We start from the raw sequence: 25,754 nt of genomic DNA, 5'->3' as shown, positions 1-25,754 counted from the left end.
TGCCCTGAAATTCTCACTGACTGTGAAGCTCAAAAGAAACTTCCCAACAGTAGGGCATCTGCTGTGATCACTGCCTGCCACACTGACCGGCTTCGCTGCTCATTATCTTCTTGTGCTCACCCATCTGTCAGTCTGTCTGCATTCATTGGGTGTGCCTCATCTCATTTTACAGTATAAATTCACTGCAACAGAGATCTTTAGAGGGATTCACAGCTAGGTTTCCTAAACACAAGAATAACAGCAATGGAGAGGAGGCCAGCCCAGCACGTGTCTGCTGAGAACAGAAGGGTCATTGTCTCTGTAGTCCAGTTTACCACTGAGACCCCACTCACTGCAACAGCTCATTGTCCCACAGCAGACCTGCATTTTTTGTATCACAGCATGAAACTTCACTGGAGATTTGTTTGATGAGTGGAATTCCTTCCCTCCAGCTCAAACACCTGCAGTAGTCATTTTAACACTGGTTTATCCAGAAGGATCCACTGAGTAATGAGCAGATGTGGAGTCTGTTCCCACTTTGTGTATGCAAGCCAATTCTCTCCTTTTGTCTCAGTTTTGTATTTATGAAGCACAGAAACAGTTCTTTTACCGATCTGAAACACAAGTATTGAGGATGATGAGAAGCATCAGCGCAACCTGTTTTATTTTCACATCCTCATCAACCTGTTCAACATTTCCTAAAATTTTTAATGATGAAGCTGATATATCCATACCTGTATTCACAGATGTAAGGCTGAAAGAGGGCAGGGTTAGATCAGAGATAAAGAAGGAATTCTTCCCTGTGAGGGTGGTGAGGCCCTGGCACAGGGTATCCAGAGGAGCTGTGGCTGCTCCATCCCTGGCAGTGCTCCGGGCCAGGCTGGATGATGCTTGGAGCAACCTGGCCTAGTGGAAGATGTCCCTGTCCTTGGCAGGGGGTGAAACAAGCTGATCTTTGAGGTCCCTTTTAACACAAACCATTCTTGGATTCCATGGTTCTATGGTAAGAAGCTCTACCAGCGTACACCTACAGCACAAGGATATTCAATTTCCAATTGTCTCCTTACATATTTTACTGCAAGGGTGCTGTCCCCATGCTCAACAACATCTAAACTGTTGCTGAGCTGCAAATGCTTCTTGATGCACTAAATCTCACTCCTTTGCTTCCCACATCTACATCTTCATTGTATAAATTTCCTTGCATAAATCCTTGTATAAATTTATATGAAATAATATATACGTAGTATATTTATACACAATATATAAAATAGATATTATATAATACATAATTAATACCTAATATATAATACCTAATATATAATACCTAATATATAATATCTAATATAATTATAATATATAATATATCGTATATCATCGTATATTATATATTATATATTATATATTATATATTATATATTATATATTATATATTATATATTATATATTATATATTATATATAATGTGTATGTATAATATATATACTATTATATGTAATATATATGTACAATGTATTATATATAATATATAATACATAATATATAAAATATAATACATAATATATAATATATAATACATAAGATATAATAATTTCCTTGTATAAACTTCTTGCCATAAATATTTTACTGTATAAATAAAACTCTTTAGCAGGATCTTACCTTCTAGGTCCTACCAGAACAAATGCTGTGATTTGACACTCTTTCACTGCTTTGCCAAACCTCAGTTTTCACATTGATAGCAGGTCACTGCTGAAACCAGGTGGCTTAAAATCCACGCGCACTCAGGCTCTGTCTCAGAACCTCATCTGTCAGAAATGTGTTAGCACAGATCTCTGTCTGCATCAATATCTCTGTTTGCAGACTCAGGGCCTTCAGGAGTTAGCAAACCACATTTTCCTACTTGAAGCCACAATGCTCATACACAGAGTTCAAAGCAATTTTGGATTGAGTCATTTCATGTGTAAATGTTCTATTTCAAAACTGACCCATGCTTTTATTCATTGGACATCACTTAAATAAAAACATGGCAGAATGAGTGAGTAAAGCAATAGAAGCATGTTCAGACTATATCTTCAGAGAAGTATCTGGTTTATATTCAGGTTCAGTGAAGATGTTATACCTCATTAGCTACAACAGAACTGAGCCATTTTCTCATTAGATCATCCAAGTGGAACAACACAAAAGATTTTTTGAGTTTGTCAGTTGCATTTTAGTTGTGCTTTTTAAAGTGCTTGCTCGAAAGAAAGAATTGAAACCTTATGGTGTTACTTAAGCTTAAAAAGTGCTTTTGATCTTAAGCTTCAAAAGAGATTTTCCCCAGCAGAGTAGGCTGGCACTTTATTTAGTACCAGGTTAGGTAGACATCAGAACACTCTGTACATAATAATATTTTCTTGTTTCATGCTATTGATTAAATCTCTTTTAATGCTGTCACTGCCAAATTTGAGATGATTTACAGTTCTTTACTCACAAGAAGTTGATCTTTACTGTTTATATTACTGCAAAACCAAAAAGACTTTTCTATCCTAAAGACTACGATACAGAATCTTTATTGTTTGGGGGGAGTTTTTTTCTTTTCTTATGAATCCTTTTCCAGTTGCAAACTCACCAGGGGACTCTGGATTTCTTGGAATGCCAGCAAATTTTACAAGACATAATCTTCTCAGAACAACAAATGGGAGCCTGAATGAAAACATTTACCATTTATTTGGCTCTGATCTCATACTTGGTCATGAACATCAAGACAGTCTCCTTAATAATTCAAATGAAAGCAAACATAAATAAATAGGATTACAGATTCCTGAATACTTAACACAGTTACACTCCATCAGGTTACACTTCTTCATTACACTTCCCATCCCTGGAAGTTTTCCAGGCCATGTTGGACAAGGCTTGGAGCAACCTGGGATAGTGGAAGGTGTCCCAACCACAGCAGAGGGTTGGAATGAGATAATCTTTAAGATAATTTCCAACCCAAACTATTCCGTGTTTCTGTGATATTCTGGATATTTAACACAGTTATATTCCTTCATGCTACACGTTACATGGCCATATAGAGCATTTTTAACAAGTACTATTTTATCTTTCCTGGGCATTTTGCAAAACTGTAACTTTTACACAACCTTCCCTGAGCTAGAAAACATGTTTTCTGGAAAACTATGTATTTTTCTCAGTTCTTCACCCTTGGATGGACATTCAGATAGAAGAATTAACCTTTCAATGCTTTCAAAATATTTTGTGTTTTTCTTGTTTTTTTTTTCCTTTTAATTTATTAACCAATTTCAGACTGTAAACTAAAGTTTTAACTATCCTAGGAACTGAAAAGAAATTAGGAAAGCATTGTTCTGGTGAGGAAAATTGAGAAGAAAAGAAGAATGAGTGCTGAACTTGGTGACTGGCAGCTGGGAGGCCATGCAGGGATAATATCCACGTGCATTTTGTGTTACAGATAAGCCTAAGAACCCAGGAATTACAACAAATAATCTTTGAAGCATCCATGTGGAAAGAGTTCTTGGGCAAGCCAAAGGAGCAGCACGTAATCTTCTAAACCATTTGGTGCATCACAGTGCTGCAGCTTGAACCAGCCAAGGCCACACAGAGAATTCAGGGCCACACAGACAATTCAGGCAGGTGAGGCTCTTGCCAGCCCAAATATTCTGCTTTCTTCCCATTTTGGGCTTTTTTGGGATGGGGGAGTGCAGACAAAGCACTTCTCTTCAAACATTACTTTCCTTCCTCTATTTTCTTTATCTCATTTTCCAGAGCACCAAAAACATGTTTACTCTCTTTCTCCTGATAAAACTTGCAATGCATCTAAGAAAGTATTTAGACAACAATTTTAAATTTTGCAGTTAGAACAATGACTGTACTATAAAATGGAGCCAGCTGTTTAACTGAAATAAGGCTGGTATCTCCCAAATCCATGCTTAATCCTTTTCTATCCCTAACTCAAGACTTTGTTTTTTTGTTTATTTGTTTTCTGTTGCATGAAATCTAGTTTTGCTTAGCAATTAAAAATATCAAGTATAGAAGCAGAAATGCATGGGTAGAGCTGTTACTGTGGTTAAATATTTATAGTTAAATATTTTATAGTTAAGATAGTTATAGTTAATATTGTAGATATTATGTTAAAGAATATTATGAACAATAATTATGATACAAACAGCAGTATTTTGCTATTACAGACTGCCAGAAGCTGGAACCAGCGCATGATTGAATTTTATACCAACATTTCTCATCATATCAAATGTTTCTCCACAACAGGGATGTGAACAAACCTCGAACTCCAACTTCTACATTTCCATCTTGTTTACTAATATTTATTACCTGGGCAGATTTCCTCAAAATCAGGTACGTAAGCCAGTGAGGTGATTCCTTCTGCAATCATTCTGCAAAGTTGCTTTTCATGTAAGATTAGTCTCAAACAAACATTATTCTTAAGTGTATTTCATGTATTATTATATTTATACGCCACATATAAGCTGTGATTTTTCTTTGCTCGAAATTTAAAATTGTATGTCATGTTTGCCAATGAAAAAGTGATAGTTAAGGTCTTCTCAAAGATGTTTCTCCACAACCAAATTCAGTTGCTGTTTACATAAGCTCAGAGGTGATGGTGTGGTATTTTCTGGGGTCCCCTGTGGCAGGAAGGAATGAATCTGACTCCATGTTCTTAGAAGGTTAATTTATTATTTTATGATAGTGTGTTATATTAAAGAATGCCATACCAAAACTATACTAAAGAATAGAGAATGGATATCTACAGAAGGCTAAGAGATAATAATTAAATACTCGTGACTCCTTCCAGAGTCCCAACACAGCCTGGTTGCGATTGGTCATGAAGTTAAAACAATTCACATGAAACCAATAAAACAACCACTTGTTGGTAAACAATCTCCAAACCACATTCCAAAGCAGCAAATCACAGGAGAAGCAAATGAGAAAATATTGTTTTCATTTTCTCTGAGGCTTCTCAGCTTCCCTGGAGAGGACATCCTGGCGAAGGGATTTTTCAGAAAACGTGACGGTGACAGTGATGGGAGTGGTTTCCACAGGAATATGACTGACACCACCAAACCTCTGGAGGGGAAACACTCTAAATAAACCTCATTTAAACAAAGGAGGGTTGTGCTGACTCAGATGTGGCAGATGAGAAGGCAGTGGCCAGAGGAAAGGACATTACTCAGCAGGACTGATTTATACAGAGCTCAATTGCCCCTGGCCCTGACCCCAGCTGGCCCCTCCACAGACAGGATCCTGTTACAGGTACTTCTCTCAGCTATTTAAAACATGGGCTTTTCTGGCCTAAAGCAGCATCTATGAATTTTTTCTATGTTTTAATTCATCCTCATACATTTAAAAAAAAAATCCAGCACATGGAGACCATGTATTTTGAAGTCATGCAGATGAGCTGCTGCATCAAGCATCCCCTGTCAGTAGTTTTGTTTGCATTTCCCCACATGCCACTTCTGCTCTTTGATCTTTTCCCATATCTCTTCTTTTCCCATATCTCTCAGCCTGTTGTAACTTTAGAACTTCATGCTTAATGTCTGGGGGTTTCCAATTTAACAGTGTTTTTATTAAATCCAACATGCTAAAATTAGAAGAACACCACAAAGGCACCTAGACAGTAAAAAAAAAACAAACAAAATGTTTGCCTTTGATTAAACAACACAGGTCACATCATCCCAGACCAGACAAAGTGATGGTTTAGGGCAATTGAGACCTTTTTTTAAATCTTAAAAAAAGATGGCATCTCTTTAGGCAAAAATAAAGCCATTCTGGTGTCTTGACAGCCAAAATCTTACTTACTGTGGTTAGATTGCTTGGAAGTATTATCTCCCCTAAATTTATTAAATGACATCATATTTGCAGCATTTTTTACAGTTATTACTGATATTTACTTATTAATTTCTATTTACAATTGACTTTATTTAAAGGGAGGAATCTTGCACACAACCCTTAAATAAAAATGAAACGAAAACGCTGTGAGTCATCACAGTTCATTGTTTCTGCTTACTGGATCTGTTTTTAATCAGCATTTATTTTTTAAACTTCAAGGAAGATTCACTGATGCATCAAAGCAGGAAGACTAAAGTAATCATTTGAGCTAAATTTTTTGTTTCATTCCAGCCCCAAAAACCATCTGAACCCATGCATTTCTCCCTTATTCTTTGGTGCAGTTAACTGAATTTTTGTCCTCAGCTTGTGTGTTGCCTAAATAATCATACCACTTGTGCATGATTTTTAATTACAAATTAAATTTACTGCAAGATAATTAATGCAAGCAAATTCTGTGTATAATACATATATAAAATTAATTTTATAATTATATCATTATTATATAATTATATATATATAATGCCTTATATACATAGAATATGCATATTCTATGTATATTCTATACACATAGAATATATTCTATGTATAATATATATATTTAAATATATATATTTAAAAATATATATAAACTTTCTCTTAAAAGTTTAAAGTGTTTTCCTTTGCTGTAATCAAAAGAAACAACCCACACAGGAAGGCAAAGCTTTAAAAAGACAGAATTTCACCTCACTGTTGTTCAAAAAGTAACAAATGCTTGAAATTTCCCATTAGAGGGATGGTAATGAGCTCTTGAATATACAAAGTATGCACTGTTTAATGTACAAAAGAAGGAGTCTGGATCCTTGCTTATTTAGTAAAACTTTCTTTTACAACTGGAGTCTCCACTACAGTCCCCAGCTTAAAAGGGAGCATCACATTTGTCTGCTTTTCTGAATATTAAGAATTTCCGGGCTTTGTTGTGTTCTGTTTTAAATATTTTAGTTGTAAATTCTATTTCAGTAGAGGGGAAATTCTAGCCAAAAAAAAAAAAAAAAAAAGTATTTTTAAAAGGATAATTTGGACTCAAATGGAAACACCTGTGTTTAAAGACTACTGGGATTTTATCCTTTGGTGGCATCAGGCAGGAGGTTTGGACTGAGTCACTCCATGCACCAGAGGCCTGCAGATGAGATGGATAATGAGATAATTTGTTATTATCTGTGGGGTTCCTTCAGGTCCCCTCCTGGGACATCTGTGCCCTAGTACAGTGCTGGTTTCATGTGTCACAACTGGAACAGGGCTGAAAACCTTCTGATTAACCACAGAAATCAACAAGCTGCAGCTAAAAGATGCAAGAGGATGCTCAGGAACCACTAATGGCACATTCCTCTGCTCTTTATTCCTGTTTTAGGGAAGCAAACTCAGTATTTCAACTTGTTTGCAAATAATCTTCCTAAAACAAATAAAGTTCTAAAGATGCTTTAGAGGGATGTACTGAGGTGGGTGGTGAAACCCTGACTTGTCTGTATTAGCAGGAGAACTCCAAGTAAATTAACAAATTCCTGCTTTCATCCATGAACAGAACATAATAAAGTTATTGTCATGGGGGTACATGATGGGACTGAATGTGATGTTATTAATATATTAAGTAAGTATTATTATAATTATTACGTCTCTAAATTAATAGATTTTTTAAAAACAAAGTCTCTGTGCTGTAATGTGGAGTTGTTTCTAAATCAAACCTAAGGGTCAAAAGAACTGCAAAAATGAGAGAAATTTGGGGGGGAAAAATTATTCTGAGCATTGCTCCACAGACTTAAAGTGATGTTACCAAAGGGAGAGTTTGGGCATTTGTACTTTCATTTTAATACAGTGATCGTGAATGCATAATGAAAATGAAATATCAATTATGTAAAGAAATTATTTAATTCAGTGGAGCAACCATTTACACATATGCAGAATACCTGTGGGACTCAGAGATGCCTTTGGCTTGTTCTCTTTTCAGTCACCCGGGTAGAAATCAGCAATAAAATCTCAGAATTTAGTTTACAGTAAGTCTGATTTAATATGATTTCTTCAGATTTGCACTGGGAAAAAAAATGGAGGGTAGAATCTAATCTCTCCCATTTTACTACATAGTGGATTGGCCTATTTTCCAAGAGCTTCATTATCTAACTTAATTACCCTTCTTTTTTACTGACCTGGTTATGATACAATGAATTTTCATGCAAAGGTGAGGAAGGAAATAAAACATCAGTCCACATCAGCTCGAGGTTTTATGCTGGTACATTCACTCTGCAACACTTTGTTTTGCTGTTCAGAAATAGCTTAATTTTTAAAAATTGCCACTTTGTTGAAATAAATGGGTTTATTGTATCTGCGAGCCTTTCTCACATATATATTTGTGTGAGGTGATGCCGAGGATAACAATGAAACTACATCTGAATGGAACTATGGACTTTATTATTCCATCTATTTTTAAAAGATACATTTCACTTTTCATATTATATTTTTTAAAATATAGCATTTGGGGTAGAGTGTGTAGTATTACATAGGGGTTTAAAATACTTACTGATATACAGAAATGTAAGCATCTACCTGCTGATTCTAATAAAATTGTAAGTAGTTTACAAGCAAATGTGGATAACTTAGCATGTTAGTATGAAATTAAAATTCTTAGAAGACTTTAGAGAACTATAAGACCTTACTTCTAGACTTGATAAATCTTTCTCAGCATTCACTTTGCATATCAGATCAAATTCAATTATTGAATTGAATTTTTAAGGGTTTTTAAAATCTAATAATTTGAGTTCCTAAGCTTAATTCAGAACTCAACATCACATTTCTAACGAGTGCATTATTTATTCTTCACAATTAACATCATGTACTCAATTCATTGGTGTAATTCCTTGTTTCTCCGAGGTGATTTGAAGGAGGGGTTGGTATTAATTACACTTTTCAGTAGCTGTCGGGGAGGAAGGGTGAGGATTGCCACCAGAGCAGCCACCCCCGAGTCCTTTGTCTGTGTGTGGTTTGCAGGGGCAGCCACGAGGTGTCTTTGTTGTTCCACTGAATTTCCACATCAGGGATCCCAGCACAGCCCGAGTGCGCTGGGGAACGAGGGCTGACCCGCTTCAGCCGGGATGTGGCAGATTTCTAACAGGATAAACCGGAGATTTAAATCCAATTCTTTAAATTTTGGGTTGGTTTGGGTGCAGAAAACTTGATTCACGGTGGTCACTGCCTGGCTGTCACCTGGCAGCAGCTTCCAGGTGTTCCTCTGAGCCAGAAGGATGGGAACACAGATTGTACCCCCAAAGGGAGCCTGAAGGAGTGAGGTACACAAATGTAGCTGAAGTAAGCAGAGGAACAGCACAAAACAACAGGAGACAGTCCCTTATGAGTGAACTGGTTGTGAAAGTACTGTGTGGAGGGAAAAGAGTAGAACTCCTCATTAATCATTAATTAATTAATCATTATGCATTCATGATCACTGTATTAAAATGAAAGTACAAATGCCCAAACTCTCCCTTTGGTAACACCACTTTAAGTCTGTGGAGCAATGCTCAGAATAAACTTTTTTTTTGCCAGAATTTGGTGCCTGTGGCTTTGTGTTACTGATCTGTGTACAAGGGCAGTTCCAGCCCCACAGGGGTAAAACTGGATTTTAAGGCAAGACTTAACAATTGGCTTTAAGTGGGGTAAGGAGAGAGGAAAGGGCTGAGTGAGCTCAGTTCTCTGAGCAGAGCTTTGCTCTTGTGCTCTCTGTGTAATTCTGAACTCTACAGAAAGATCCTTGTGTCATCCTGAGTAGAATTATCCTAAAGCAGCCAAAACTTCCCAAGGTCTTGGAGTTTCACTGGCCTGCTGCCTCCTCCTGAGAGGGAGAGCACTGCCTGGTGCAGGGGAAGAGCTTCCATCTCCTTGGGCTGCAAAAGCACAACGTGGTAAACACAAAATCAGAAATATTCCTGTTCCCCCTGCTTCTTTTTGATTCTCTGAATTTGTCTATGCTTTAATTCTCTTGGACTTATCTATTGTACATAACACTCTTTCAATTTCCTACCTCTGCCTATAGCCAGAGCTCCTCTAAGTGCAGAATTTTATAATGGAAGCCTATTTTGCTTTTGGAGGCTAACTGCACTCCATTAGAACACACTGTCTGTCTCTCTGGGTGTGGCAAAAAATTTCCTTTTTGAAAAACAGCGTCATTAAAGATAGTTAAATTCTGAAGCACCATAAATATACAGGGCACTTGCATTACAAAGCTTTTAAAAGAGATGTCTTTATGTCTAGAACACACAGTGTTCAACACTGGATCTTGTATGTGTGTTCCAGGAAATACAGAACATGTGAGAACTTTCTTAGCACTTGGCTGCTGTCTCCCAAATGAAGCTGAAAGATTGAAAGAAGGGACATGGTGGGCTTGACAGAGTTGGGTTAATGGCTGGACTCAATGGTCTTAAAGGTCTTTTCAGCCTAAATGTTTCTATGATTCAGTGTTGTAATAACTTGTGGTTGCTTTTGGTTCACACAAAGAAGAGCAGTGCAGTAAAAGGGACTGCAGCAGGACACAGACAGAAACCTCGAGGCTGTGGGGCTGTTTCTGTGTTTCTGCCTTATCAAACACTGGCTTGCTGATATAAAATCCAACATTTTTATAAGATTCTCTAATTGATGTTGGAGCACACAGATGATGGATGTGTTCTCACCACCACTGATCTGTTTGTGTCCAGCACAGGCAGCTCCACCACCACCTTTGCAGTGTGCAGACATCAGTGGGGTACCCCCACTTCCAAACCTGACTGTGCAGACCCAGACATAAGTGACCAAACAGCCCACAGACAGTTCAGCAGGAAAACCACCATGAGCTGACTGACAAGACAAAGGATAAACCTGCGAGTAAAATCCCAGACAAGGATTTAAAGGCTTGCAACAGAGGCACGATCAGTCCTTTGGCTGGATGCACCCAGGATTGTCTGCATTTACTCACCAATCTCTTCTGTGGGAAGAATCTCTGAAAGAAGCAGGACTGAGTTTGGCCCTGTGAAGTGTAACGGGGCTAACACAAAGTTTTGATCCAATATTTGCATTGAAACGAATGTTTTGCCTGATAAAAGAAGGCAGAAATGGCCCTGAGGTTTTTGTGACTCCTGACCTAAGGAGCAGTGAAGCCTCTCTTTAGTACAGACACATTGGCATCCAGGCTTTCTGCACAGATCTGTAAGACACAGAGAGCTCAGAGCCTGCAGAGCACAGGCAGATCTGCTACAGAGGCCTCACATCTCTGTCCCCTGGGCAGAATCAGGGAGGCTGCAGTCTGTGTCTATTCCCACTTTATTTAATTTTGTACAGAGCTGATTGTCAAAAAAAGCAAACAAAACTTTGCCTCTCCCTGTCTGTGCATGCATTTAAAGAGCCCTGCTACTGCACCATTTCAATAGCTTTTGCCCACAAAGTGTCAGCTTTTCAGCTACCATTTAATTCTCCTAAATGGATGTTACTCCTCTCCCCATTACGAATCTCTATCGCTTCCATGAAACATTATTTGCATAAAAGGAACTGAATAATTGATAGAGGATGTGAGCAAGAGGCAGCAGACAGCTTGGGAGGGGTTTGTGGTAATCCCAGTGAGTCCAACACATAGCTCCAGGCTCGTTTAATGGGATGGAAGCTGACAGGGTTTCCTTGTAGCTCTGCAGCAGAGCTCAGTGCTGCTGCATGACCTCCTTGTACTCAGCTACTTTGCTTGTTGATCTCACTGCTCTCTCCCTCCATTAAGGGGAGAAATCATAAAGCACAGGATACAGCCTGCAGTTTGTGCTCACATAGACCTTCAAACACAGCCAAGGCCTGGCAGGCTGATTCCATTGCCTTCAGAAAATAAAAAGGATCAAAAGTCTTAAATTCATCACATTATTAAAGGTAAAGTCTGGGAACAGCTGTCATTTACAATTTTGTTGATGAACTAAAGACTGAATTTGATTTTGAGGCTCAAAAGATGTGGGGTTTTTCCATATTAAGATTATTTTTTAAAGTCCATTAGAACTTTAAAACTCATTCTTTGCAGATTTCTTGCTCCTATTCTGCAATGTAAGTCTTATACTGGAAATCTTCTGCATTTTAGATGTCTCCACTTAGTGAGATGACTGTCAGAATGAATATCTACATTTCTGAAAAAGAGAAAAAGCCATAAAAGCCATACATCTTGTAAATAAAATATGTTTGGCAGCTGTCTGGGAAAAAAAAATCTAAAAATAACCCAAAATCTAATGATTTTTCTTCTAGAGCTTTGCACATTTCTATAAAGTACATATTTTTAATGATAAGCAGCAGTATTAGGAGAGCCTGGAAACAGCTGGAACGATTAGTATTTTGTTTGGTGAGGAGCTGCCTCAGCTGCTCTGACAAGCAAGCTGCCATTTTCAATGTAATCACTTCTGATTCTAAAGCACTTGCTTTGCTTTTAACTTTGTGCAAATCCCTCTTGATATTTCTCTTTTTAAAGCAGATGCATTTCCATATGTCCATAAAAGTTTCCTTGACAATTCAGCACGCTGCTCAGAATGACTTCCCTGATTCCTGGTGGGGGATTTGTGAAATGAGGCTGCTTTGTTCATTAAGGATATGTGTACATAATGTAAAACATACTTAATATCCCCAACTTCTGCACAGATGTTTTTGTTCTGAAAGGCACTCAAAGTTTCACTGCTCTAATTAAACTTTTTTCCTCATTTGTAAAGAAATTTATTAATAACTCTTCCAATTGCTGATAAATTTGCTATTTTGTGGTTCAAATGTTAAAGAGTTTTCAGCTCTCTGAAGAGAAATACTTGAGAGTAAAAACTATTTTTTATAAAGGAAAATCTGAAAATAACAGATCCAGATACTTCTGTTCATCCTGACATTTTCTGTTCTCAGAACTGTGCCTGATTTTTTGGGGGGGAAAAGGCTTTCTGCAACAACAAGCTACTGCCTGGCACATTTTTTTAAAGTCTTGGTATTTTATTCTGGAAAATGTTTTACACACACTTTTAAAATTCTTATAAAAATAACCAGCAACCAAATACATATCAGTAGCATTTTTAAATTTCATCTCTTATTCCTTCCCACCAATTTGGCTGAAAACAGGTATTTGCAAACATTGGTAGCCTAATTTCTTGTGGCCTTTCATTTTTTATGAAGTGTTTTCAAAAGACTTCAATCAACCTTAATGGTGCGTTTTTAGTTAAGGAAACAGAATGGAGAGAAGTCAATTTAAGCTCCCCAATGAACAAATGTGTACAGAAAAAAAAAGCCATAAATGGGTTTAGAAAACAGAGCCAGTACAAGCAAAATGCAGTGAGCAGAGCGCTCAGGGAAGCCAAGATATAATGGAAAGAGTAAAATACTGCAGAGCTTTTTAAACTATATACAATTGGAACAATGGGCTGGACCCAGACATCCATGTTAAACTGTTAGGAGATAGGTGAAAAGCGAGCAGCAATTCTGTAGCCAGGGCTAGAGAATATGAGAATGGAAGGGCTTAAAGCTGAAGCAAATGAATGTGTGGTAGTTTAGCAGCATAGAAATCGAGTCAAAATTGGCATATTTCACTGTTTAATGTACCATGTGAAGAATCATCTCCTGGCTTTCTTAATGAAATGACTATTAGTACCAAGCTCCTTAATGAAGCTGCTTTAATGCCACCTGTGAAATAATAATACCTTTATTTGCACACCTACTTTTTACCAAAATACTGTAAAAGCACAGGGTAATTAAGTAATGCAGCCTCTGTGAGAGTACAGTATAGACCTACAAAACATATAAAACAGGAATACACCTGGGAAACTATCACCCAGCGATCGTTTAATTGTCTCTCATTATTTAAACATGGCGTTAATAATGCATAGAACACATTTTTCCAAAGCATCACAACCTCCCTGGTAAAAGGGTAACTGCATCAATATTAACAACCCAAAGACTTAAAATAATTCAAAGCAGAGACAGGCACTCTCCTGGCTGCCCGGGCCCCGGCGCTGCTTTCAAACAAACTCTCGTCCAGGGTCGCGGCGATTATCACCGCTTGTATCAGTTTATACGTGGCTTTTATGCCTGCTCACAGCTGAGTGCAGTTGTTTTTTCAGTGTCTGCCTCACGGTATGATTCAATCCATTTGGGTGGCTTAATGCAAAGATTTCGTAATGTACACAGGGATGAGCAGCGCTAAGGCAACGAACATCGTGCTCATTATTCTTTTAACGGGAATGTCAACAAGAAGAGGAATTAGAGAGGAAATCGTTGTAACTCCAAAAGAACATCTGACTAACCACTACAGATGACATGTTTTTTCCCTTTTTATCCTCTTCATGATCCATAAAGCAGGATTTTTCCAAAACAATTAATTTGGTTGCCAAACCCTTCTTAATTCTAAGGAGATTTAAAACTCATCTACTTGGAGTCTGTCTCATGGAGTTAGACCCACAACCGGATTACAAGCTATTCCATCATATGGCTGGTGTTAGCCCAGTTGCTGCTACGTGGTACATAATTGGACTGCTGGACTGTTTAAAAAAAAAGGGAAAGAAATATAAACCTCCAAGTCTTCTTTACACTAAGCCCACTGGCACCTCTGTCTTTTATTATTTGTGTTACTTTCTCCTCAAAATAAAAGCTCAGCAGCCTGAGAGAAAGAGTTTCTAAAAACTTCTTCTAAGTAACCTTGATACCCTTGATATACAGACTCCACAAGAAATATTAATGCTCTTTAAACGAGCCAATCAACAGCACTGGCCATCCCTATTCTACAGCAAAACAGAGGTTTAAGTGGTAAAAGGTTCTTCTTTGTGTCTAGTGTTGGAGAGCATATGGCAAATTTCCACTTAACAACAGTCCCTTGGTTTGCAACACAAACTAATTCCCGTGTTAATTCTTTTAATTATTAAGTGTGTGTGTGTGTTTGTGTGCACACAAGTCTTCATGTTGTTTTGTTTCTCTAAAGAGAATCAGTGACCTTAAAAAAAATGAGGTGGACTTAAATCCTGATTTGCTCCTTTGTAACCTTATCTTAGAGCTGGGGTCATGGTGGCAGCTTTGTCCTCTCTGCTGGTGGTGCACAATGGTCTGTGCTTGCTCTTTGCAGCCAAGATAAGGCCAACAATTAGATAATGTCACTGCTGATAGCTGTGGTCTTGGGCCTCTGGTCATCCAAATGTCCTGAATACAACACAACCACCACCCAGCCTTTGTGCATGTTACCTCTATGGGGGAGCTGCAGTGGCCAGGGAATATCAGGGAATATGGAAGAATGAACTGAGATGGCACTAGAAGCGCTGTCCCAAAGAAAGGAACCCAGCAGTAATTTAGTGATCTTACTTCATAATAGGTTTCTAATTTATCAAACCTAAACCAATTCCAAAAAGCTTTTGCCTTTCATCAACCTCTTCACTCATTCTGTCCCCTTCTAACTCTATGACTGCACACGATATTGACTGCACTGCATACAACTTTTTCTTTTTTTTTTTTGGTTGGTCTTTTATGTCTGTTATTCTCAGGATTAAGCATAAACTGAGTTCACAAGAGTAACACAAACAAGAGCAACCTGGAATGACCTGATTGCCCAATATACATTATGCTAGCAAAGAGGCATGAGGCAACCCAGGAATTTGAAGTAAATAAGGACTCAATTACAGAAAATGGAGAACAGTTGTTCTGTTAGCAAACAGAAAAACTGCTTGACATACTGTTTGGATTGATTATTCAAAAACATATTATGGTGCAGTCCAGATAAAATATTTGCCTGGGAAAAACTATTCACCTTTTGCAAACAGAAGGGATGAAATATTCTAAGACAAAGAGATGATGATGCATGAAAGGACCATCCATTCACATTGCAACAGGGCAGCCTAATTTTTAGTTACACTTGAATTATTTAATTAGACTGTTTAAAGTTTGTTGTCCAAGGACATAAACTGCTTAAAACTAAATATACAGATGAACTCCTCTAAACTATTTTATTTTGAAAAAAGAAATGCACTGGTATCCAATGTTTACCTTTGGATTTCAGTTTGTAATAAAATTTCAAGGTATCTTTTGTCTACCCTTGTCCCAGGAAAGGAGTTGTCCCACTGGACTTCTACCCTAACTCTGGTCCTCTTGGGAGAGGAAGGCTGAAGTGTGAATTTATGATGAATTCCAGCCTCTGAATCCAGGGTGAGATTTCTCCTCCCCATTTCCAATGTGCAGCTTTGACACTCCCTCCGCTGCTCTGCCTGGAAGTGTGTGGGATCTGTTTTGCCCTCTCACAGAAAAACACAGGGAAATTCTATTCTCATTTCTCATCCTCACTCTCTCCAGGGCTCAGAGGGAATGCCCTTTTTCACTTCCTTCTCTTTGTGCAGCTCAGGCCATATTCACCAGCATTAAATAACAACACCCTCCCTATCTCCGGCTTGTTCAGCGTGTAACATCATCCAGAACCAAACAAACTGCAGCATTTCCTAAAACATGAATTGTTTTTAAAAAATTCAGGCTGGCCAGCTGTTTGGAGTCTCCCAGCTAGGAATGCTGCCTTCAGAACCCCCACTTGATGCTCCAGCACAGTCTCTGCTGCTCACCACTGTGTCCATCTGTCTGCATGGCGCGTCGCCAGCTCTTAAGTTGGCCCCATCCTTACCCAGGGTACCAAAGAAACACGGATTTGGACTGACAGCATCAGTAACTGCAAGTGTCACTTCTTCTGCTCCAAGTCCCTCTGCAGTGACAGCATTGCCTTCCTTGCTAGACTGCTATCTCAGGTTGGTATCTCGCTCCCGTTGGCCTTTCAGCTCTGTTTCAGAAAATGACAGAGGGATATTGATGCAGAGCCATAGGGATACTAGTGAACAGAAAACATTAAATACTCAATGTTTATTCACATCATTTTAAGGTACATAAATGTGTTTCTTCTACTTAGGAGTAACATATTTGAGGTACATGAATGTGTAACGAAAGGTAATTGTTGTACAGTTTGAAAACTCAATTACAAAAATCACTTTGGTCTTCTTGTGACAAGAACTCATCCTAAACGTAATTTTGCTAAAGCTAGTTTAAAACAAGCAGGTTAGGATCCAAGTTTGCAAATATCATTTGAAGAGTACTGTGCTCCAAGTCCCACCAAAATAAATTAATTTCCACATTATCCACGCAGTTCTGGGGACTGGGATAAAGTTCTGAGTGCAGAGAACGTGGGTTTGCAGTATTTTTCTTTCTTTTACATAGTTCCATATGTGAATGATCATGCTGGAGGTGCTTTCTGACCCCACCCTGTGAAAATCTTCCTCTCGGGGCCATCACAGTTAATAATTACTTCTAAAATCTGTGGTTTAAGAAGCAGGCTATTTCCTTCATAAATTCCTCTTAATTTCAGTGGGCATATTTGCTCTACAACCATCATTAAGCAACAAAGCATTGCTTTTTTCTTTTCTGAGATGTGAGTAGTTTATACTCTGGACTGAGGGCAGCAAGAGCCAGATTGTCACTGTAACCATAATGTATCTCTCAGACAATTTTTATAGAGTGAAACATAAAAGTTTGAATCTTTAATTTGGAAATAATTGATTTACATTCTTGTTTTCAATGATGGCATCATTTATGCAGAGTTGATTGTATCTGGGTGGAGGGATCTTAGGCTAACTTTCTATTAATTAGCATTATAAACGAACATTTCCATTTAAAGCTGTCCTAGTTTTTCTCACAGGTGATGAGAATGGGGCACAGCCTGGGGCTCCAGGTGAAACTGAATTGTTTCTGCAAGCAGCAAAAGCTAAAACTTCAGTCTGCTGGCTCAGCCCTGGGTGAAAGAGTGAAGAGTTCTGCTGAATACAACAATTAAGTCAAACCCTTCACTAACTTTGATGCAATGCTCGGTTTCATCTGGTTCACCCCATCACATGGGGCTGTATTTTCACACACAGATCTGATGGCTTTGACAGTTTAGCACCCCTGCAATAGGACTGATGGATTACTGTGATGTGTGTGATGCCATGTGTCTGCACCACACAGGGATGAATAAAGGTCCCTGTGTTGAAGGAACTCCCAGTCTGTGGAAATATCTGACATTTTGTCTTTGTCTCAGTGGCCACATGGAGTTGCATCGAGGTACTGGAGCACCCTCTGTGTGTAAATCATCCTTTTGTACACTGTTTTAAAAATATTGTTGCCATTACTGTTCATTTCTCATCCCACCGCTGTTTGCTGTCAGTAAATTATCTCAGCCCAGAGTCTCTGCCTTTGTCCCTTTGTCACCAGTGGGAAACAAGGGAAAGGGAGCAGCTTATTTGGAGCTTAAGTTAAAATCTTTGAAAGAAAAAAGTGCAAAGGAAACAGGAAGATGAGATTGACACAGATACCTCCATGAGAAAATTGCTCTAAGGCAAAGCTTGCATCACTTCTATGGATGCACCACAGCTCCTCCATTTCACAGCTTCCATGGCAGTGAGCAGAGGTGTCAGGGCTGGTTAAGGGAAGGTTTGTTGGGCACCACAAGGGCAGTCAGAGGGATGCAAGGTCCTCCTGCTTCCCTCTGCATTCCAATCTGTGCTGGAGCAGCAGCAGTGGCTGGCCAATCACTGAGGAGCCAGGGACAAGGGCAGGGCTCATTCCTGGGCACCATCACTTATTGTGGCAAACCCAAACAGCTGCAACAGCTCTGCAGGATCATTGTACTCCCATCTGTGGGGAGAAGGCTGCAAAAGTGGGACCACTTCAACACATGAGGAAATTTCTGAATCATGTACTGGAACACTTCCCATGCGTAACAGAAAGTTCTTTAAAAAGTACTCCTGGTGGGTTGTGCTTTATGTATAGGGACAGGATTATAATTAGACATGGATAACTATTTTCCAATTTCCCTATTTTAATCCATTCCATTTTTATGAGGGTTTTTTTGAGCTTGCTTGTATGTTCTGTTGTATTGTTAACACCGCATCTAACTGAGATTCTTCATCAGATTAAGCTTTAAGAGAAAACACATGCACAGCATAGAGCATTTTCTCTGCTCTTTCTGCAGAGAGCCAACACAAAATCTGCAGCAGCACAGAGCCATCCTCAGCTACCCTCATACTCACTCTGGCATTCAACCTCTGTCAGCCTTCTTCAGGGCAGTAATAACATTATAATGGGGCTGGGAGACAAAACTGTCAAATTCTTTCCAAGACAATCTTCCAGGCTCATCAGCATAGACAATCATTCCTTTTACTTCTGGAGTAATAGGAAGATTTTAAGCAATATCTTTTGATTTGAGTTGGACTTGAAAAATGACATAGCTGGGGGCCTTATTTGAAAATGCAATGAGACTGAAATGTAAAGTGCAATTTCCCATGCAGTCTGCAGGGAGAATGAGGCACTTGTCCCAGTTCTCTTAATTGTCTCTGATTGCTGTTTGTGTAGCACAGTCACTTCCTCGTCTTCAAAATCACCTTCAAGGGCTCCAACATTTTTCACTTCACTGTTTTAAATCAAGAAGGGCTAAACACCCACCCATTCAACCATTATGGCTGTTTTATGTTATTTATGTGGTTTATGCTATTAAGCTTTAAAATTTTGTTTATTTAATGGGCCTTAACAAGTACTTAAGTAACAGGTTTAAGGACACATCAGTGGGCCTTGGCACATGTTGATTAAGGTGTGCTTAACCTGACAGTTAATATTTTGTACCATTTTCCCAGCAGCCGTGACTGTTATGGAAGAAGTGCTAATTTTACAAAAATGGTTAGAGCTTGATTATTATGTTGGTTCTTTATTCACAAGGCTTCATTATTTTGTTGGCTCTGCTCTGTGAGAGATGAAGTAGTGCTATTATTTCTACTCCCAGCTCCTTTCAGTCTTTTGCAATCATTTAGGCACACGTGGGACATTACTCAGATAAGCAATTCTCTTTGCCTTCAGTGAGAGTGGGCAGCAAAAAAGCAGTCCATAAAATGAGCTGCTCAGCTTCAGGAGTGACCACAGGATTTTCTGGCATATACCTGGGGAGGCAAACAAGAAACTGTAAAAATCATGGTCACATATCCCACTAAATCTTTTTTTGTCTACATAAAGAGTATCCATTCACAAGGGATGCTCTGTCAGCTGGAAGCCTCCAAAGCCTCCCTCATTTTTTGGGAAGCCCAAAGAAGCCTGGTTATAGTTGGGAAGGAGGGAAAAGTTAGGTATTTGAACTAAGTGGAAACCAGAGAGGCCACTTTGTCCTCTAAAACTAGAAAATATGTTTCTGTCTGTGGCTAGAATATTAGAAGCTGGTACTCCCAACTTATCCAACACAGCAGAAGTCCAACTTAGCTTTTTACATCAAATTATTCATGAAAGTCAGCAGGAGGTGGAGATAAACTATTCATTCTGTGCATATCTATGTGAAAGGAGCTCTCAGGAGAGATCCTCAAGATCCTGCCAAGAAAACAAGTGAAAACATTTTAAGAATGGGAGGGAACATTCATAATTGAAATCACCAACAGCATAATTTGATTAGTTAATTCTACCAGAACAAAGATGCCACCTTTCCTTAGATGAGGGGGTGGCACAGAGCAGAGAGTATGAGGGCAGGAGGGAATGTGACTGCCACCCCAAAGTATCCTGCCAGCCTGATTTTAAACACCATGGGACCTGTGTGACCCTGATGCTCCAGACATCCTGTCCTGACCAGAGCACCCAGGCACACCTAACACCTCCCTCCTTCATTTCTTCCTTGTTCTCAAGTTAATTCAATAATGTCATGTGGAGATGCCCTTAAACCAACACCTCCCACAACCTCATGCTCACTCATAGGGTTTCCAAAACCATGGACTGAGTGGCCTCTGATTCCCTAAGAGCTGTGAAAGGCAGGACTGCAGACAGAAACCACCTCCCTTTGCCTTTCTTTGCTGAAGAAATAAAAAGTGGAAATAATTATTTAATGTTGTCTCACTTTTCCATGGCTTTTTGTTGTTGCTAGTCCAATTGCCAGAGCAATTTTGTCCAGTCCTGGGTCTGAATGTGCTGCTCATGGTCCCTGCTGACGACAACAGGGGGAGAAACCACAGATGGACAGAGCCCAACAGACCAAAGAAAAGGAAATAATAAAACAAACCAGGTTAGGATGTGTTTGGGGGGATTCAGAACACCTGAACTTTCACCTGAGAGAAAATAAAACTCCATTAATATTAAAGACAATGCCAGTTTTAGGCCACTTTTGGACCATTTAAGCTAAGGTTTTCTTTCACCACAAAAAGAAAGTAAATGCCACATAAAATGTGAATTTTCTTTAAAACCCTTAATCTACCAAAAGGGAAAGGAAATAAATGATGTTTTAAAAATGAAAGCTTTTGATTTAACTCCAGTATTTAAAATGAAGAGTATTAATTGTTTTTCATTCTTGATCTTTATTAAGATGTTAAGAGGTTTCTTAGTGGCATTTGTGGCAATGGGAATAAGTCAAATTGGCATAAACCCCAAACCACATTTAGCTGTTCCCTATTGTAACAGTGAACAAAGGTTTTATTAACATCTTACCCCTTGTTGGGCCCAAAAGTCCCTTTTCAACACAGCCACAGCCTTGAGCCTGCAATTTGCTGCTCTGTGGAGAGGATTTATGCCTTCAGATCCAGCATGTTGTTCAGCATCTGTTTACATTCATCCCCATCAAAAGTTACCTACGAGGAGCAGAGATGGTTAGAAAAAGAATATTTTTAATAAATCAGCACCAGAGTGTGCTCATCTCTCAAACTGCATGTCCTTGCCCCAAACCTTCAGCATCAACTCCATCCCAGTCCAAACCAAAACTGATTAATTCGCTGCCTTTTCAAGACCCAATGTACTGCCAGTCCTTGCTCCTTGATGAATTTAAGATGAAGCACCCTTGGAAGGACAATCTGCTGTCACCTGGAGAGAGATATTCCAGGACCATGCATCTAATAGTCACATATAAAGAGAAGCCAACAGCTTGCAGTCCTTCACAGTGAGGTGGTGATGGCATCCAAGGCATTTGGCTTCCTCCAGCCTGGAGAGACCAGCATCTCACTCACACACCTCCCTCACAAGCACAGCTCCCTCTCTTTGACTTGAGCCCTAAGGTCAGCCTTCCTCCTGTGTCGAATTTCCTAATCCACTTTAATATCCAAACACATCAGCATTTCCTGATGCATTTTGTGCTTTGCCTCAAGGGCACAAGAGCATGTTGTGGGAAATGCATTCCCTTCCTTCATGGAAACAGCCTTTAACCTTGTATCATCTGCTGGTTCATGCACCTTTGTGGCCTCAGGGCACTGCAAAGAAGAATCCCCCGTGCTCTTCGTGTCCTTTCACACGCTGGATCTCATGAAAAAGATGGAAACAAAGAGGTTAGTGTGCTTTTATAAATGGGAATAACAAACCCCACTGATTTTGTATGGATTTCTAGCACCTTTAATTTGTTTTCTCACAGCAAACATCAATTTCTCAGCTTCTTCGCCAGCATCTGTGTTTCCAGTTCCTGTTGCAGCTGCAGCTGTAGAAAAGGGAATAAAAGGGGCTGCTCTCCTACCTCGAGAGGGCACCACGAGACAGCTGAAAAAAGGCACGGAAGCAAACATGCTTTACCTCAGGCACCAAATATTCCTGTCATGAGGATGTTCAATTACAGTAATTAGCAATAATCACATAAGCAACAGGAGCTTCCTTTACCTCCCTTCACCCCTTGGAAGAATGGAGTCTGCTTCATTAAAGCCTCTGCTTCCTGCCTAATCCCAGGGACCCATTCAGGGGTGTTTCCTTCACAGACCGGGGGACCTGGATTCACCAGTGCTGCTGCCAAGATGCCAGGACAATGTGTGAACTGCAGAAAGGAAAAACCATATTGTAGTGACTCATCTGACTCTGAAATGGAAGTTTTAAAGGGGAGGAAAGTGTGAAACATTAACGGGGACTATTAAACACTGTGTGACTGTGGCCATGCTTTCTGAAATGACTCTGACCTACTTATAAGAGATGAGCTCTGTCCATGAAGCAGGATTTGGGGTTTTATTATTAATAATTATGTTTTCCCTCCTACTACCTGTCCAACTTAGTTGAACAGTACCTGATTTGCAAGGGAAAATCTGCAGTTAGCAGATCTAGAGGTAACAAGAAATCACATCTGTTTAAAGAAAACATTTTTTTTTTACTATTTTAGCCTGGACACATCTCAGTCCAGTATGTTAAACTCAAGGCCATTCTTCCACCCTTCAAATGAAGCATTCTGAAGGGAAGGCATGGAGAACTGCACTTGCAGGGAATGCAGACAGCAAGGCAGCCCCAGGCAAGGCACTGAGCTACATCCTGCCATGCAAGGAATGGAGCTGAGGGGTTAAAATGTGCTGCCTTGATTTTCAGGAACCCAAAGAGATTCATACAACCATGCCATGAAGACCCTCTGCCCTGACCTTCTCAAACAGTCAAGTTAGGAGTGAGCAGATTAATTGTAAATATCATAAATTAATTTTAGCAACATTTCTACTTCCTTTCTCTACTGTACCCCCTTTATAATGTTGTTGTTCTAGTCCCACTCCTTTTTGACAAATATAACTTTTGGAATTATTGATTAACTTGCAGTATAAAACCTGAAAGAAGACAAAGACATTTCAAACCAGAGAAGTAAAATAAAAAATCTAAACTATGTTAATGTTAAAAATTAGTCAGTAAGTTTGGGTAAAGAAAGGTAGGCAGAGGATTCTGAATGTGCTTAAATTTCTCAGCGTGGATGAAAGAACAGGCCTAGATTTTCCTGATCTCCAAATGCTTGGAAATACACAAAAAAAAGGCAGCACAAAAGCATCTTCCTTCTTGACTTTCCATAAACCAGAACTGTTCTCTCAATGTCTTGAGTGCATTGTCTGAGCCATCCAACAGAGTCAGGAAAGTCTGGATTCAAGGTAAAGCACAAAGTAACAGATTTCACAGATGGGTGTAAATCCATGTCATGAATCAATGACTGTCCCATGTGAATGGCAAAAGCAAAGCTAAAAACCAGGAATTCTCAGACAGTTCTATTAGGCTTTAGGTCCTTCTCCCCCAAAATAGCATGCAACATTAGAAAGGCAAAGAACAAATTGGACATATTCAGGACATTTGGCAATTCCAGTCAGTGACATTTCACAACCAGCATTTTGCTGTATCCTCTGTACCCAGGAAACCAGATGGACACTCTACATTCTCACCATTGGTAAACTGAGGGCAGAGACAGTGAGGTCTTGCTGTTGGAAAGACCAACCATGCAGAAAAAAAACAGCATACAAAGGAAACTATGAATTTCAGTCACATAAATATACAGAAAATAAGTGGTTCATTTGTAACTAAGAGGATTCCATTTACACATATTTATTTTGGGGCAGCATTGCCATAATTTAAGTATAAATGCTACAAATACAACATTGTAGGACTCAAATTACAACACAGAGAATTAAATAACTCCAGTTTCTTGTTTCAGTATAGATTTATACAGATAATCTTTGTATGGATTGGTTTTTTCCTCTTTTCAGAGCTCCTCCAGAGCTCAGGATGATGAGGTCTTACAAGTGTGAGGGTCATGAAGTAAAAGATGATGTGTGGGTTTGTGGGAACCTCAGATACTTCAATCTCCATCCCTCTATCCTAAGCATTTATTTATAAATACTTCCAAATGGCAAACAGCAATATCATCAAAGTCAACTCAAAAAATTGCAAAGTCACAGAACCACAGACTAGTTTTGGTTGGAAGGGGCCTCTGGAAATCATCAAGTCCAACTCCTCTGCTGAGGCAGAGCCACCTGGAGCAGGTGACACAGGAATGTGGGTTTGGAATGTCTCCGGAGAGGGAGAACCCATGATCCTCCTGGGCAGCTTGTTCCAGTGCTCTGCCACCCTCAGCGTAAAGAAGTTCTTCCTCACACTGAGATGAACCTTTTTGTGTTTTAGTTTATGGCCACTACTCCTCATCCTGTCACTGGGTAACACCAAAAAGAATCTGGTACCATCCTCTTGGCCTCCACCTGGGTGATATTTGTACACATTTATGAGATCCCCTCTCAGTCTTCTCCTCCCTGGACTAAGTAGGCTCAGCTCCCTCATCTCTCCCCATAAGAAGGATGCTCCAGACTCCTGATCATCCTTGTGGCCTCCACTGGACCCTCTCCAGTAGCTCTTTGTCCTGCACTCAGATATCAATACCCCCAGATACCAGCACAGGATGAGCCTGGAAAAGAGCTTTGGAGGAAAGGCTCTGGGGGTGCTGGTGGACAGCAAGCTGACCATGAGCCAGCAAGTGACCACTCAGCAGACAGCGCCAGCAGCCTCCAGGGCTGCATTTGGGAAAGTACCTCCAGCAGGTCAAGGGAAGTGATCCTTCTCTCTTCAGCACTAGGGGTCACATCTGCAGTGCTGGGTCCAGTCCTGGGCTTTCCAGCACAAAAGAGATGTGGACATAGTGGGAATAGTCCAGCAAAGGGCCAGGATGACGATGAAGGGACTGAGGAATCTGTTATATAAGGAGAAACTGAAGGAGCAATTCAGTCTGGAGAAGGTTAGAGAATTATATCAATGTACATGAATCCATGATGTGAAGGAATAAGAAGACGACTCTTCTCTGTGGTACCCAGTGAGCAGACAAGAGGCAATGCAATGGACATGCAGTGCAATAGAGGAAACTCCACTTAAATATGAGAAGTTTATACTGGGAAGGAAGTCAAACACTGGGAAAGGTTGCCCAAAGTAGTTTTGGAGTCTCCATTCTTGTAGATACTGAAAATCTGAGAGGACACAGCCCTGAAAAACCTGCTGGAAGTTGACTCTGCTCTGAGCAGGGCTTGACCAGACAACCTCCAAAGGTCCCTTCCACCCTCAACACTTCTGTGATTCTGTGACTGCCGAGCCAGTTTTTTTTCCAAGCTACTGATGTGTTTGGAAACAGGAAGAGCCACAAGCTGTATCAACAAACTTTTGTGACTGGAAAAGCTGAATTAATTGCTAGAATCACACCA

This window comes from Camarhynchus parvulus, chromosome 5 (genome assembly GCF_901933205.1).
Source record: "Camarhynchus parvulus chromosome 5, STF_HiC, whole genome shotgun sequence".
NCBI lineage: Eukaryota > Metazoa > Chordata > Aves > Passeriformes > Thraupidae > Camarhynchus > Camarhynchus parvulus.
This window is presented reverse-complemented; position numbering follows the sequence as displayed.